The sequence below is a fragment of the Dipteris shenzhenensis genome, chromosome 8 (genome assembly GCF_047967505.1).
Source record: "Dipteris shenzhenensis isolate YYH24624 ecotype China chromosome 8, Dip_SZ_1.0, whole genome shotgun sequence".
NCBI lineage: Eukaryota > Viridiplantae > Streptophyta > Polypodiopsida > Gleicheniales > Dipteridaceae > Dipteris > Dipteris shenzhenensis.
The window spans coordinates 5,253,077-5,260,858 of record NC_141603.1 but is presented as its reverse complement, the minus strand read 5'-3'; positions in this window follow the sequence as shown (position 1 = coordinate 5,260,858).

The window sequence follows — 7,782 nt, the reverse complement described above, 5'->3', positions numbered from 1 at the left end:
TAGGCTTCTTATATAGAGAGTGCCTTTAGAATAGTCAACACTTGTGGGATCCTCTGATCCACATCTCTCCTTGTGGATATCCTCAATCCACATCTCCACATCATGTAGTCCACATCCTAGGGTGGCTACTTTAATACATTCCTTAGCACATACTAAGGCCTTTAATCTATGTGCTCATGGCACCATATCTCGACACCTCCCCTTGATGCCATGATCCATTGGCTATTGCAAGCTGGTCAGATGTGAGTTACATTCCATCACCTTCCCTTAGTGCATGCATTGCTACTTAAGGTGGTCAAGTGTGGCTTTTACATGTTAATACCTCCCCTGGGTGCTTTCATAACTACTCTCAGGTGGTCAGGTTTGATTTACAAAATATAGGCAAGGTTGGCAGGGGTTTTGTTTCTCAATAAATTCCATTGATGCCGCCTTTTGGCTCATGGCTTGATGACAATGCTATTTTCTTCCATGTGCCTTAATGCTTTATGTGTGGATTCCATGTTCTGTGCTATGGTCATCTCATGCACTTGTGCTTTTGGCATGCTTATGACAGCGATTTGTGCATTCATGCTTTGATTTTTCATTTGTCACAAAGGACTTACCAATTGATTTCTTTCAACATTGGTAGTGTTTAATTGCTAACAATGCTTCTAATTTGACAGGCACATCGAGCTCAAAAGACGATCACTTTTCCTTTTTGGAGCATGTCCAAATTCTTCCTGGATTGGAAGTTACAGCTTGTCGAAGTTTTGATCAAGAAATGGCCCTTGATAATGATGTGGCACAGGGGATCATATGTCACATTCCAAACTATGCTTAGTAAGGGCTTCTGTGCTTATGTGGCACTATGCCATGTGGTAATATTTTAACACAACCAAACTAGCAAACCGAACCATGGTTTTCTTTTATCTAACCATAGTTCAACTATGGTAAGACTTAATCTAACCACAGTTTAATGCAAGGTTATGTTGACAAAGGCTTATCTCCCACGTGTCTTTCCATGGGGCTGCCATGTGTCCTAAGGTTTATGTCCAATCTATTCCTCAACTCATCCCATGATGGAACCCCTCATGAGGGCATCGAAACCTATCCTTCAGGGATGGTCTCATGAATAGGATATGCAAACGTTAGTTCACAAGACCAAACATTCTCCATAGAGATTTGGCCACAAGGTCTAGTCTTTTTCTCACCTTGTCCCATGATGGAATCCCTCATGGGGGTGTCCAAACTTGTCCTTCAAGGATCGCCTCATGAACACGAAAAGTCTTTGACCTTGTTGCCAAATCTCTTGGGAGAAACACTCTCATAAAGAGTAGACCAAACGATAAAATCTTCTCTATAAAGATATGACCATTTGGCCTTTATTGCCAAGTTTCTTGGGAGAAACACTCTCATAAAGAGTAGACCAAAAGACAAAACATTCTCCATAAAGATATGACCACAAGGCCAAATCTTTTGGCCTCAAAAGATTCGGCCACAAGGTCAAATATTTTGCTCAACTTGTCCCATGATGAAATCCATCATAGGGGTGTCCAAACCTATCCTTCAGGGATGCCCTCATGAATAGGATGTGTGAATATTTGGATTTTGTGGCCAAACCTCTTGGGAAAAACACTATCAAAACAAGAGTAGTTTACAAGACCAAAAAGATTTTGCCATAACGCCAAATCTTTTGGCCTTAAAAGATTTGTCCACAAGGTCTTATCTTTTTGTCCTCTTGGTCGATGATGGAATCACTTGTGGTGGTGTCCAAACTTGTCTTCAGGGATGTTTGGCCTCATGATGTGTAGAAGTCTTCACCTTGTGGCCAAATCTCTTGGGAGAAACACTCTCATAAAGAGTAGGCCACAAGACCAAAGCTTCTTTCTAAAGAGATTTGACCATATGTCCAAATCTTTTGGCCATGACGTTAAATCTTTTCCTCAACTTGTCCCATGATGGAATCCCCCATGGGGATGTCTAAGCATGTCCTTCAAGGATGAACTCATGAATAGGATATGCAAAAGTTTTGATCTTGTGGCCAAATCTCTTAGAGAAACACTATCAAGAAGAGTAGTTCACAAGACCAAACCTTGTCCACAAAGATTTGGCCACAAGGCTAAATCTTCTAGCCCCAAAATTCTTGTCTAGAAGATATAATCTTTTCCTCATCTTGTCCTATGATGGAATCCCTCATATGGGTGTCCAAACCTGACCTTCAGAAAGGACCTCATGAACATAATGTGCAAAATTTTTGACCTTATGTACAAATCTCTTGGAGTGAGCACTGTCAAGAAGAGTAGTTCACAAGACTAAGATTTCTCCATAAATATCTGGCCACATGTTCTGATCTATTCCTCATCTTGTCCCATGATGGAATCCCTCATGGGGGTGTCCAAACATGTCCTTCAGGAAGGACCTCATGAACATGATGTGCAAAAGCTTTGACCTTGTGGCCAAATCTCTTAGGGAGAACACCATCAAGAAGAGTAGTTCAAAAGACCAAACCTTCTCCATAAAGATTTGGCCACAAGGTCTAGTCTTTTCCTCATCATGTCCCATGATGGAATTCGTGGCATGGGGTGTCCAAACTTGTCTTTCAAGGATGGCCTCATGAATACAATGTGTATGACTTTTGACCTTGCAGCCAAATCTCTTGGGAGAAACAATCTCATAGAGTATGCCACAAGACCAAATATTCTCCATAAAGATTGACCACAAAGCCAAATCTTTTTTTGCCACAAAATATTGGGCCACAATGTCAAATCTTTCCATTAACCTGTTCCATGATGACATTCCTTATTGGGTTGTCCAAAACTATCCTTCGCCAAATGACCTCATAAATAGGATGTGCCAAAATTTTAACCTTGTGGTCTCAAAATATTTGGCCACAAGGTCAAATCTTTTCCTCATAGTAGTGTCCCATGATGGAATACCTCATGGGGGTGGCCAAACCTATCATTTAGGGATGAACTCATGAACAAGATGTGCAAAATTGTTGACCTTGTGTCCAAACCTCTTGAGGAAGACATCATTAGATAGAGTAGGTCATAATACCAAACCTTCTCTGTAAAGATTCAATCACAAGGTCAAATATTTTCCTCATCTTATCTCATGATGGAATCTCCCATAGAGGTTTGCAAACTTGTCCTTGAGGGATGACCTCATGAACGTGGTGTGCAAAAGTTTTGATCTTGTGTCCAAATCTTTTGAGGGGAACACTCTCATTAAGAGTATGCCACAAGACCAAACCTTCTCCATAAAGGTTTGGCTACAAGGCCGAATCTTGTGGTCTCAAAAGGTTTGGCTACAAGGTCAAATATTTTCTTCATTAATATGATGTGGAAATTTTTTGACCTTTTGGCCAAATCTTTCAAGGGAAACACTCTCATCAAGATTTAGCCACAATGTCGAAACTTTATAAGGGGTATCCAAATTTATTCTTGAGGAATGACCTCATGAACAGGATGCGGAAAAGTTTTGGCCTTGTGGCCAAAAGTTTTAAGGGGAATACTCTTATAAAGATTTGGCCACAAGCTCAAATATTCTCCAAAAATATTTGACCATAAGGCCAAATTTTTGTAAAAAGATTGTGGTGGCCAAATCTTTTGAGGGTAACAAAACATGAAAAAAATTGCACCTTGTGGCCAACTCCTTATGAGATGTCCAAATCTATTCTTGAAGGGTGTCCTCAAAGTGTGTGTGTGTGGTGTGTATGTGTGTGTGAGAGAGAGAGAGACAGAGAAGGGATATTTTGTTTCTAATATTTTTTTGATAATGGGAAGTTGGGTGTATCTTGTAGGTATATATCCTATCTATGACACCAAAGGAGAGCCAAGTAATTGATGGTGTCATTGGTGACACTGTGCATCAATGGTACATTGATATATATGATATTGGTGGGAAGAGCTCACATAATGTTAACTTGTTTGTACTCAAGGATCCTTCCATGAGTTTTGAGGATGTTGACATTGTGGATGAAGTCATTGAAGGGATTGCGGGTAAGGAAGGAGTCGCTTGCAATGTGGTGAAATGAAGGGGAAGGGTGCACTATATAAGCTTGATCTAACATCATTTGACTTCACATAAATTAATGATCACAAAGACTACTCACTAAAGAAGATGGTGTGGAATGTCTTTGGCAAGCACAAGAGTTGAGAGGGAGTGTCGACTTCATTCTAGCCTCTAATACTTTTGCTACTAGTGCCATTGATTCATATACTGCTAGTGTTTTATATGCTGTGAGGAGATTGAGGGTGGTGAGGATGATGAAGGTGTGGAAGAAGAAGGTAAAGAAGAAGCGACATGTGATCACCAACAAAATACATGTGAAGAGAGTGGAAGAGAAGTAAGGAGTCTCACTTGCAACTTTCTCACATACACAAGGGGGGAATATACGCAAAGATGGAGGTGTGAGGAGATTGAGGGTGGTGAGGATGATGAAGGTGTGGAAGAAGAAGGTAAAGAAGAAGCAACATGTGATCACCAACACAATACATGTGAAGAGAGTGGGAGAGAAGTAAGGAGTCTCACTTGCAACTTTCTCACATACACAACGAGGGAATATACACAAAGGTGGAGGTTGAAAACAATTTTCCTCTTCTTAGTTGTGAAAACCAAAATAACTCTAAGTACAAAAGGAATAGGTGAACCCTATATGTGGGTCGTCTCAAACCAAACACAGCTAACTAAGGTGGCATACTAACTGAGCTACTAACTAGAGTACATAAAGATAGCTATCATCTAGTTATTATTCATGGGCAGTGTACCAATTGCATCTGTAGCTAACAAGTCGGTGACATAAATGCACAACGATCACCAGTATATCTCTTTACTAGCGTCATGCCATGTATTGTTACAGTGGGAGTCCTGTTCATTATGTAGACTACTGCAGTAACTGCTTTAGCCCAATAATAATCTGGTAGGTCTTTTTCGTTGAGCATGGCACAAGATACCTCTCCAATATGCCTGCTTTTTCTTTCTACAAGTCCATTTTACTGTGGGGTATGACTACATGAATATTGCTGCTTTATGCCATGCTCCTGTAGGAACCTTGCAAACTCATTTGAGAGATACTCTCCCCCTCCATCTGACCTTAGGCATTTTATTTGCAAGCCTATTTCTTTTTCAACCATAGCTCTAAAAGCTTTAAAATGCCCAAAAACTTCACTTTTCTTTTTCATAAAATACACCTAAACTTTTCTGCTGTAGTCATCAATAAAAGTGACAAAATAATGATAGCCTCCAATAGATACAGCTTTAGTAGTCCACACATCAGAGTGGATTAATTCCAATGGTCTCTTACTCTTTTGAACATATCTAGGAAATAGTTTCCTTGACTGTTTTCTAAACTGATAGGCTTCACATAACTTATGCATTTTTGCAACCTTGAACTTAGGCAATCCTGCAACAATATTTTGGGCCTGCATTAATTTAAGTCATTGTACATTAACATGGCCAATGCGTTTATGTCAGATATCAATATCTGCAACTACATCGGTCCCATGTGCAAACATTGCTACACTCAATTCAGGCATGTCCGCATCCAATGTAAACATCCTGCCCTTTTTCTTCCCTTTTACTATCAAGCGACCTTTATTTTTCATATCCTTAACAAAGCATCCATGAGGATTTAATCTGACCTGCAAGCTCTACTTAACCATTTGACCAACAGAAACCAGGTTCTTGGAGATATTCGGGACATGAAATACATCAGACAGGTATTTCTTTTTCCCATCCTACATAGACAAAGGAATTTTACCAATTTGTACAATAGGATGTGTAGTATCATCACCAATCTCGACAAATCTCGGTCTTTCCATTTTCCTTGCATCTTGCATCCATTTTGCATGACCTGTCAAGTGGTTTGATGCACCTGAATCAACATACCACACATCATTGCTTTCTTTGACACTTGTCATAGAATTGGTCATGTGCTACACCATAAACAAATGCTCATTTCTGTCGTCACCCTGTCTACTAGAGGATGCATAATTGCCTTGCTACAATTTTTTAGTCATGATGTCATTCTACTTTTTATAGCAGTCTTTAACCATATGACCCATTTTACCATAGTAGTAGCATTCAACATTGCTGTTTTCATTTTGGCTTCTTTGCCATCCACCATGACCTCTTTGGCTCCGCCTGCCTCTAAAGTTACCACGTCCTCCATAGGACTGCTTTTCTTGAATTTGCTGCATATTCTGATTTCTGCCACGGCCTCCAGATCGGCCTGCTCTACCTCTGCCTGTTTCTTTTGAAGTTCCTCCTGAAGAAGATGCACCACCATTTCTCTGCTCTTCAGAAATTAGAAGAGCAATCAACTTCCCAAAATCAGGAACATTCTCACGGATGGCAATGGATGTCCAAAACTGTGCGTTATCCTTTCCTAGACCATTCAAGGTCACAGAAACTAAATCATCATCTTCCATTGGCGACCCAATGGAAGCAAGTGCATCTGCAATCTTCTTCACCTTCATGTGGTAGTCATTGATGCTCATATTTTCTCTCTACACATTATGCATTTCCTACTTGCTGCATTTTCTTGGCTTGTGTATTTGTGCTATACATTTTTGTCAAAGTATCCCACACCTTCGGCGTGCTTGCATCCTAAATATGCACAATCATAGAATTTAAAATACTGATAGACAGCCATTACATAACTTTTCTGACTCTCTCATGCCATCCTTTAAATGCCTGCAACTTCTGTTGATTAGGAACATTAGGAATAACTAGTTCTTGTTCAACTCCAGTAATGAACTCCCAATAGCCTTTTCTGTTAAGGAAATTTGTCATTCTAAACTTCCATGCTTGGAAGTTGTTCTTGTTAAGCTTTTCAGTGACAATCTGTGAAAGAGCATCAGATGCCATTATAGAACACTGCAAAAATATTCTATCACTACAAAAAACACAACTTCTGCCTCACAAGGGCAAATCTACAAAAATGACAAAAGTGGTATTTGACCACACAATCACTTCCTAGCGAAGATTTTGCATCAACAGGCAATAAGAATGATTCTATCACTCCCAATATCTCTGCGCATAGGCATAAGATGCAATTTTTGCGGCAACTTTTCACCGACCTGCAGGTGCTATAACGTGGTGATGGAATGTCAGAACGTGAGTTCATGCAGTGGGTTCTAGACATTGGAAATGGGAAAAGCATGGGCGCAAAAGAATGTATTGTTGTAAGTTCGGAGAAAATTCTTTTGCAAAACAACTCCATGGAGGGCCTAATAGGGTGGGTGTATATGGACTTTTGTTGAGTTGTGAACTTTGCATCAATAATGCAATCAATAATGCAGTACTAAATGCAATGTAGCAAGGGAGAGAAAGGAGTATTTAAGTGCAGATTTAGTAAAAAGTACAGATGCAGATTCATTTCTATATGCAATAGAGTACCTCAATAGCCTCGACCATGGCGGTGGTGATCCACCTCATCGATTGGTTTTGAACATAAAATGCTCCAATCATTTTGCTGCATAACCTGGATCCACGAAAGGGACTATGCGACAACACTAGATTGATATGCAAAGAGTTCCACACCAAGGTGTTGGAGGTTGAGATCATCACTAGTAAGCAACTAGTAAGCATATTAGTGACAGGGTGTTCATTCTAAGGATAACCTTCATTCCAAACAATATGCAATTATCATTTGATATGAGAAGGAAGCAATTCCCCATTCGATTGGCATTTGGCATGACAATTAATAAGGCTCTACCTCTCTCACTCCCCCCTGCAAAATGTTGTCGACAAAATCTCAAATCCTCATGGCCATATCTTTATGATGGCAAGATGGTGCCC